This window comes from Ceratotherium simum, chromosome 4, assembly GCF_057802395.1.
Source record: "Ceratotherium simum simum isolate JZ-2026a chromosome 4, ASM5780239v1, whole genome shotgun sequence".
NCBI lineage: Eukaryota > Metazoa > Chordata > Mammalia > Perissodactyla > Rhinocerotidae > Ceratotherium > Ceratotherium simum.
In genome coordinates, this window is record NC_141903.1 from 70,648,042 (window position 1) to 70,658,517 (window position 10,476).

Genomic DNA, 10,476 nt, shown 5'->3' on the forward strand with positions numbered 1-10,476 from the left:
CTGAATAGTATCTCTTTTTAAAAACACTTTACTTATATAAGAAATGAATTGAAATCCACTATATAAATTAATATTTCTCTTTTTCAAATCCAAAACATTTCTTCAAAGCGTTGTTTATCTTTACTCCATTCACATTGCTCTACTTCTCCTGATTCCTGCTGTCTTTTTTCCCTTCTCTGCTCTGTGGCCAAACAGTTCTTCATTATGCAGACTGGATGATTTGGGGCATTAAAATCAAGGGAGAAGGGCTTCTCAAACATTTTGTGCAAATATTTTCTTTTACTGATAATTCATAACTAATAATCTTCACATTAAATATCAAAAAGAGATATCAAAAATGTTTTTTAAAAACCCACAAAGTGGGGCTGGCCCACTGGCATAGTGGTTAGGTTCTCATGCTCTGCTTCAGAGGCCCAGGGTTTCCAGGTTCAGATCCTGGGCGTGGACCTACGCCTCACTTATCAAGCCATGCTGTGGCAGGCATCCCATATATAAAGTAGAGGAAGATGGGCATGGAAGTTAGCCCAGGCCTGGTCTTGCTCAGCAAAAAGAGGAGGATTGCTGACAGCTGTTAGCTCAGGGCTGGTCTTCCTCACCAAAAAAGAAAAAACAAAAAAAAAAACCTAAAAGTAATGAAAAGTGATAATAGCTCTTCCTTTTGTTTTGTATGGTGTTGCTTCTAGAACTTTCCCTACTTCAGAATAAATTTTATCTTAGGTGCCTCAGTCCCAGTGGTACCCAGATTCCATAGGCTGGCATTAAAATGTAAGATCCTCCTTCATTGACGATTTATCACATAATCATCCAATTTATATTTTTAAACAGGTGGAATTATAATTTCAATGAATTAGCAACAATTTTTGCTTAGAAAAACTCACTTAATTGCCTTCTAAAATTGAAGGTTATTGGTAGAAATGTGCTACTCAGTATTTTTAGATCCAGGAAGTAAGGGTTCAAGGAGAAAGTAAGAGCTATGCCAGGGAACTGGATATTGTTGTTCTCAAGTTAGAGGTGAAGGAGCTGAGATTACATTATTTCACCACTGTCACAGAGAGAAGTAGGTGGTGGGGGCACTCTTCAGTGGCACCTTCAAATTTTCTAGGAGGGGCTTGGGCCGGGACTAGAGCTTTTTTTTTTTTTTGCAGGGAAAGATTTGCCCTGAGCTAACATCTGTTGCCAATCTTCCTCTTTTTTTTTTTCTTTCCTCCTCAAAGCCCCAGTGCATGGTGACATATCCTAGTTGTAAATCCTTCTGGTTCTTCTGTGTGAGCTGCCAACACAGCATGGCAACTGATGGATGGGTGGTGTGGTTCTGCCACTGGGAGGCAAACCCAGGCCTCCAAAGTGCTGAGAGTGCCGAACTTTAAGCACTAGACTATCAGGGCTAGTAGAGCTGCTTCTTGACACTAACTGGGAATAGAAAATACTCTTTGAATTTGGTTGTGTAATAATTTAATGTGATTTAAAGATGTCTTTGCATATAAACTCATTTGTTTTGATAAATAAATCATAGGCTTACTTTGGATTGTTAGGAATAATAGAGACTTGCTATGGACTAACACCCTTCCCCAACAGCCCCCTTCTTGTTACCCTTGATATTCATAGAGCATAGTTGGGTTTCTAAGTCACATCCCTCAAGTCAAATAGTCTCCTTGGGTATTAGAGCAAATTATATTTTGTACCCAAATGTAAAACAGAGAAAAATTATGTCTATACCTTGATTTTGTTCTCACTTACAAAATGTTCTCACATAGCACTTACACAACCCAACTTTAATAAAATTAAAAAAACAAGTAAACAAAAGTGGACTCTAGATCACTTAATGGGCCTATACGGTGAGCTAATTAATTGCACGATTCATTAGTTTTGGGATCTAGGCAAAAAGTTATACAGTTTTGGTTGATTTATCTATTGATTCAAAAAGCTTGTATTTAAACCAAGGATGTGGATGGGAGCAAGCAGGTGTGGAAAGAACTCTCAAGTCAGCAATTCAGAAAATGGGGTTTATATTAGGTATATTGAGTTACAGTGAATAATGCTTTGAGAAAATATTTCAAAAAGACAAAGACTCTCTAAGGAGCTGAAGAAAAATGTTTTATGTATTTATTTATTTATTTTTATATAGAACTTGGAGTATAATGACAAAATAATAATTAATGTATGCTAACATGGTCCAGTAAGACTTTCCCGGGACTGGATTACAAATGTCCCAGGACTGAATTCTTCAGTGAATATTTAAATGTAGGGAAAAACATCCTTATTGTACCACTGAGCAAGGTTCATATGCTTAAATGATCAGAAATAAGCGGAGGGGTGTGATTCTATTTTGACAGTTTAAAAGATAAGCTTCTGTTCTCAGTTTGATCTGCTGATCTATATGTACACCACCTGTGGCAAAGACAAGAACTTTCCACCAACAAGAACTTTGCGTCCTTCTAACCTATGTACAGAGGTTATTGGAGCCCTCCACATTATGGAACATATTGAAGAACTTTTAATTAGAAGTTCTAGCTTTCAGTTTTGAAAAGATTTTACCTTTTTTATATTTTTCATGGGAATTAGTATGTGTCAAGAAATGCATCCCACAGTGAGAATTAGGATTTATCCATTAACACTTGGTTATGTGACTAGCACTTGCCATTATATCACAGTAGGTGAGAATAACTATAACAAACACAATGCAAACCCTGTCACTTTGTTTTTTTGCTTACACATTGCTATTCGTTATGTAATCTAATTAAAAACAAAGATTATTGGTACTATTATGATCCTTTCTTTATCTTTATCACTTAGTCTATTTTTTATTTTTTTGTCTGTTTTAATTTTTATTTCTTTTTAAATTTTTTTATGTGCTAGCCTATATTTTTAAGCTCTAAATTTAATTTTGTTGATTTAAGGTTAATAAAATTAACTCTTATAGGCCCTTTAACTATGCACAAGCATTCTCTGAGGAGTTGAATTTTGATGTTAGAATTTACTCATTAGTAAATTTGAATATCTTTAAACGGCTGACTAAATATGATAAGTAATTTATGTTCTTATTCATCCTTTGATTTATTGTTTTATTTAAAAATTCTCCATAATTGCTAAAACACTATACACACTGGAGATAACACACAGGATCAGATTGTTAAGTCAAATGCACACAAAGTGAAGATCTTACTCAGGCCGTGCTTTATTAATAATTATCCAATAGTCAAGAGGCACGGGTGAAGCAAGAAGATGTTCAAGTCCCCCAGAATGACTGCTCAACTCTTTATCCTCTCACTGGATGCCCTCTGACTCCAGTTAACAGATGAAGTATATAGATGCTTTACTTAGAAAGGAAGAACATTTTAAATCAGGAAATATCTTAATTTTATGCTCTGTTATGAACCAGATGTCCCCTCCAAATTCATATGTTGAAGCCCTAACCCCCTAGTATAGCTATAATTGGAGATGGGGCCTCTGAGGAAACAATTAAGGTTAAATGAGGTTGTAACGGTGGGGCCTTGATCCAATAGGGTTAGTGTCCTTATGAGAGAGACACCAGAGAACTCGCTCTTTCTCTGTGTGCACACACTGAAGAAAGATCATGGGAGGACCCAGCAAGAAGGCAGTCAACTACAACCCAGGAAGAGAGCTCTCACCAGGAACCAAATTTGCTGGCACTGTGATCATGGACTTCCAGCCTCCAGCACTGTGAAAAAATAAATTTCAGTTGTTTAAGCCACCCAGTCTGTAGAGTTTTGTTATAGCAGTCCTAGAAAACTAACACATGCTCATACAGTTATACTGCTTTTGTGACATTTTCCAGGGAGCCATGCTCAATAAATTTATAGATTACAAGTTTGCTTAGCATAGCAATTCTTGAAAACCAGGTACATTCTGTTAAAAGCATACTGAAGAAAAGAAATCTACTGCTAGCAAAAAACACAGCGTATTTACAAGGAGACTGGGCTGGATTATATGCCTTCTTCTTTTCTAGGAGTGTTACCCACCAAAATCCCTCCCCAGGTACAGGATATAAGTGGATTGAAGATCTGTTGCTATAACCCTTATCTCACAACACTGTGCACACTTCTCTTTTATTCTGTTTAAGATATGTTTGTATTGTGCTTGTTATCAGAACCTACAGAAATAATAGTTTTTTAATGGCTATATAGTTTTCTCATTATATGAAAACACTTCATTTTATAGAATGTATTCTCTATTGATGAACATCTTAAGTATATGTTAACAAAAAACTGTTGCAATATGTTTGTATATTTAACTGTATTTGATTAGCCTATTGCTAAAACATATATATTCTCTTGCTCTCATCTTCACAGAGTCACCATATTACCTACTCTTTGACTTTAGGTTCAGCCATATGACTTGCTTTGGCCAACAGAATGGGTAGAAGTGACTGTTATATTGATGATTTTATTTGTCAGTTCTAAAGTAGAAAAATACATTTTCTAAGGGTACTCTGGAAGTAAAGTATACTTGTTAAACTTCTCGCTTTCTCCAAGAAAATATCTATCTTCTCAGATTGTTAATGCATATGGAAGTTTACATAATAGGATATATAGTTGTATTTCAGATACTTACCAGGGAGTAAAATCTGGATCTGAGAGCTGCTCAATAGCTATAAAAGTCACTTTGAAAACAACTCTATTTGCTTAAGTATAGCTGATCCACCCATTTTTCTAGACATTCTAAGTACCTGTCAAGAGCCTCAGACAGTTGTGTGTATCTGGCTCACATCGGTCTCCCACCCAACTGCCTGTTATTGAATTGTTTGGTGAGTTGTCAGCATCTTATACTAAGAGATATTAGAAGAAACTTCTCTCTGATGGTCATTATTGTAGTTATTTTGACTTGTTGATATTGTTTACTACATAATACAGAGTCCTCTCTTTGAAATCTCATAGTAAACATTTTTTTTTCAATCCTACTCGTACAACTGTATTTTTCTTTACCTCAAATTTTCAGCTATTTTAAATTCATTTGGTATTGTATTTCTGAAAGCCACTCTGAGCCTTGCAAGTACATAGCAAAGTATAAAATGTGAATATAAATAAAAAACTGGTTGAAGTGTGATAAGGTGAGACAAACATCAGGATGTCCTTTCCATATGACATTAAATTACGAGACAGAGATGGATTCCTCTACTCACTCTTCATTCCTCTGCATAGCTATTAATTTAACTGCCTACTTGTTTTACATTAGGTTAACAAGAACAAATGTGCACAACTGCTCCCTGGTTCTCTTTTCCTCTTTGGATTATAAAGGAGCAAGGATGGCCACCAGAACAGGTGCAGGGTGATAATCATAAAATCTGCCAAGTGTCTCTACTGATTCATGACATGCCATGGCCCTTAAGACACTAAAAATTATAGAATGCACCCAGATTTTTATTGGGTAGAAAAAGGAAAAAAATCTTGGATGGAGCCATTACTCCAGACAGCAAGTCAAATGATTGTCTTACTCTGTTAGACTCAAATTGTCTCCACAGAGGCCCCAAATCAGCATTTCCAAATCAGACAGATATCAGGACATATACCTCATAAGGGTTAAAACAGGTAATGATTAAAAGTTTAAAAAATTTAAGAAAAATACGTGAATGTTTTCGGTTATCTCTGTATATGTGAATTAATTATTTTGGGGTACACTAAAAGACCTTCCATTATTTTTCTCTTCACAGGAATCTTTAAATAATTTGGACTATATATTTTTAACATTTTGAGTCATTTTTTGGCTCAATGTAACCTGCATGAGTCAGCCAAGTAGATTTTTTTAAAAGAAACTAACAAAAGAAAAATACAATTATTAAATAACGTTTGTTTGTTTTGGAATACACACACATATACACCCACAAGATTTGCTTTCAAGGCATGAATAAAGATTTTTCAAACTCTGCGGTATTTGTATTTTTCCTTTTAGATATTGCATGGCATTTGTCTTTGGTATTGGATTATTATTTCACTCTGCTGTTTCGGTTTCTTTTTGGTGAGGAAGATTGGTCCTGAGATAACATCTGTGCCAGTCTTCCTCTATTTTGTATATGGGATGCTGGCACAACATGGCTTGATGAGTGATGTGTAGGTCCACACTCGGGATCTGAACCCACGAACCCCGGCTTGCGGAAGCAGAACACGTGAACTTAACCACTATGCCACTGGGGCAGCGCTCACTTTGCTTTCTAATTGTAAACCATACATAAGTTATTTTATTGATTAAATCAGCACAGTGCACTGTTATTTTTCTATGAAATTATTAATTAAATTAGAATAAATCAAATAAGATTGAGCCTTGCAGAATAGATATAGCATCAAATGCTAGGTATGGATGTTATCCCAATGGTCTGAAGAGGAGAGGCCACTCAATGCAAGTTGACCTCGCTGCGTGTGTGAGAATTATCCAGGGAAAATAATCAGAAAGATTAGTGAATGTGAAGAGCCCAGGACCAATGGCATCACGGGATGATATTCTAAGTTATCAAAATATTAACTTCCAAAAAGTGAGGATATGTTAATAGAACTGTCATCATTTCCACTTCGAAACTTCCATTTAAAAATGTTGTGCTAAGTTGTGTATTTCCAGAAAAATAAGTGACAAACTGAAGCCATTTATTTCCTACCTAGCCTAAAGCTCTCAACAGAAGCATCACTTCCCCAGAGCAGTCCTCTTTGACAATGTCAATTCTCCAGTCTAGGGCAGGTTTTATTTATGTTTTATTGTACTTTTGAAGAACCACATTTCTTCCCTTTGTTTAATTAAATGCTCATTTATATATTTATTTGATTATTTAATAAATCCTTTTCTAATTGTTTTATCACCAGATTCTGCACAATGTAGGGACTCAATAAATGATATTTAACCTTATGAATGATTGAAATAATTCTTGCTGAATTCAAAGAGGTTGCTCTCTTTTTTAGCAGAACATATTTTCTTTCCTTCAGAATTCTGGGCTGATGGTGGATACAAGTGTTTCTTATTTTATTTTGTTTTAAGGCACATATATTATTGCGTATTTTTTTTTTGTATTTAGCATATATGACATTGGAGAGAGATGTTTTCTAATCTCATTGATATGGTTGGCTAGATATTGGGACTTAACGTTTTGTTGTGAGATAATTGTTTTATCTGCATGTCTTCTGAACCAAGGGCATTGACAGGTTTTGTCAACTGTGTTTGAAATGCAGATACCTCTGGAAGCAAGAGACATGTCTTTCTCCACATCAGCAGATTCTTTTTTTTTTTTTTCTGACCAGGAATATACACATGATGATTCTCTGTGGGGAAAGGTTAGGCGGGTTTTAGAATCGTTAAAAGATTGAGTTTCCTATTTTTGAGATTCCTTAGCTGTGACAAAGGTCCTACTTATATATGTGGTCCTCGCCTTGGCCTGCCTCTGCGTTACCCCGTGGGACTTGGGAGAGCAAGAGTAACCAATGTGGATGAGAAGCTAATGTTGCTTGCTATGGTATAGATAATAAGCTGTCTAAATCCATTCAGGCTTGTTGTCTCCTTCCCAATCCACTCTATGGAACAGTGGCAAGCTGACCTAACAGCTGTAGTCATTGCTGTTGCTTAGGGACTTGACACCTTTCTGCTGAAAAGTTAAAATTATGAATATGTATGTTTCTTTCAATCATCTTAAACACACTTAGAAGCTTACAGGTTATTAAAGCATTATCAGACAAAAATTTAATGAAACTTGGAACCCAGAATGTTGTAATAAGCAAAGAAATTAATTTTAACCTATGGGGTTTTGCCTGGAGAATCTGATTTTAAGTTTTCAATCTATACTAAGGAAAGGGGAGAAGAGTGAGGAGGAAAAGCTGTTCTAGGTTGGCTAGAAGAGGGAATTCTTTGGTAGCAACCATAGAGCTGGAAGAACTGTAACTTCTAAGTGTGTGTGAGCCAGGAGGAAACCGGCCATCCCCAAGTGCTACAAGGAAAGTTGCCTTTTCATTTAACAGAGAAAAGGGAAAAAACCCTGTCAGACACTACAACCACAAGCTTGCCGATGCTGTTTTATAGGACAAATCACATCAGCCAGCTGCCCCAAATACCTTGGGATGTAAGTTTCATTTAAAGTGGAAGTGTCCTGGGGCGGGCCTGGTGGTATAGTGGTTAAGTCTGCATGCTCCGCTCTGGTGGCCTGGGGTTTGCAGGTTTGGATCCCGGGCGCAGATCAAGGCACTGCTTATCAAACCATGCTGTCGTGGTGTCCCATATAAAGTAGAGGAAGATGGGCATGGATGTTAGCCCAGGGCCAATCCTCCTCAGCAAAAATAGGAGGATTGGCAACAGATGTTAGCTCAGGGCTGATCTTCCTCACAAAAAAATAAACAAATAAAGTGGAAGTGTCCCAAGGTGGTTTGCCGAGGCAAATGTCAGTGCTCTCTGGAAGGAGGCCCACTAATTCTAGACCTCAAATAATTCCCACAAATAACTCGCCAAGGAAAAAGAATAGCTGACCATGAGCAAGAGTAAAAAATAAACCAAAACAAAAATACTAGAAAGAAGAAATGACCTGCAAAAACTTCAAATATTAGAGCTATCAGGCTCACATTATTAAATTACAATACTTAGCGTATTTGAAAGAAGAGAAGTTTGAAAAGATCTTCACAGTATAGGAAACTATAAAAAAGGATCAAACAGATTTGAAAAATAACCTAAAAGACTATCTAAGAAATAATAGATAAAATAATTGAAAATAACATTTAACGACTTAATGGATGCATTTAGCAGCTAACTAGATGAAGCAATAGAAAAATTAGTGAACTACAAGATTGAATAGAAGAAATTATCTAGAATATAGAGGTAATAAGAGAAGGAAACCATAAAAAAGAGAAAAAATCCAGAGAGTATTAACATAAGAAAGTCCAACATACATCTAATTGGTGTTCTAGAAGGAGAGGAAAGAGAAAAGTGGAAAATAAACAATATTGGAATAAATAATGCTTGGGGTATTTCTGGTCATAAAGACACCAATCCACAGATTCTAGGAGCAACAATTAGATGGACAGCTTACCTCTCAGTATCAACAAAAGAAACAATGCAAGACAAAGAACAGTGATATCTTCAATGTGCTGAAAGAAAATGTGTCAACCTAGAATTCTATACTTAGTGAAAGGAAATGTCTAGAATTAGGGTAAAAAGGTATACGTCCTAAAAGAGACAAAATCAGCAAAAATGTTCCCACCAGTAGATGCGCATTAAAGGAAAATCTAAAAGATGTGGAAAGGCAGAAGTGATAACAAGGAAAACATTGGAGGTTGTGAGAAGGAATGAATAATAAAATAAGTGGTAAATGTGTAGTAAATCTAAGTGATCTTTAATCTTTTAAAAACAATATTGTTTTGTGAGGTTAAAAGGGACAAGATAGAATTAAAACAAACAAAATAATAACATATAAGTGAGGAAGAGTAGTAATTGACGTCCTTGTAAGATGAGAGAAGAGAATAAGTGTATTGATTAATTTTCAACATTGGTAAGTTATATATGTGTTATTATAACCTTAAGAGACTAGAATAGACAGCATACAGTCCAATGTAGTAAAGTTAAAAAGAGTAGAATGTGAGAAAAAATACCTACTCAAACATACACAAAACAACCACCAAAAGACAATAATGGAGAGAAGAAAAAACGTAGAATGAAAGAAATAAATTAGTAGAATGAAATAAGATGGTAGATATAGACCCAAATATATCTGTAATTAAATTGAATGTGAATGGAATAAATATTCGGTATGAAAGTTAAAAAAATCAGGCTGCATAAAAACATGAATTCCAATTTTATACTATTCAAAAGATCATATCTAAAATATCAGAAATCAGAGAACTGAAAGTAAAAAGGTGAAAAACAATATGATACTATCTGGCATGACTATGTTAATAAGACACAAAATAGATTTAAAGCTAAAATCATCACTAGATGTAAAGAAGGTCATGCTATACAGATAAAATATTCAAAAATTAGAAATATACAAAAATTCTTACTTTATGAACCTTATAACAGCCTCAAAAAGTCCTTAACTGACAGAACCAATACTTGGTAAAATACTTTGAATTAGAGTCATGACATCTAAATGAAAATGCGTTGTTTATATGTAATATTTATACCTTGAAATCCAATTATCTTCAGGGGTCATGATGTAAGATCATTAATCTTATTGCTAGAAAATATGATGAAAATGCCTACTATTTAATTTTTGTTTTGCTGAGGAAGATTAGCCCAGAGCTAACATCTGTGCCAATCTTTCTCTGTTTTGTATGTGGGTCACCACCACCACATGGCCACCGATGAGTGGTTTAGGTCTGCACCTGGGAACTGAACCCAGGCTGCCAAAGCGGAGCGCACCGAACTTAACCACTAGGCCATGGGGCCGGCCCCCTATTTAATTTTCATATCTCTGTTACTTATGCATATCAACCACAAAATTAACTGATAAAGATTAATTAGAATTATGATAATAAAGTTTGTCAGAGTGTTTTAGTTTGT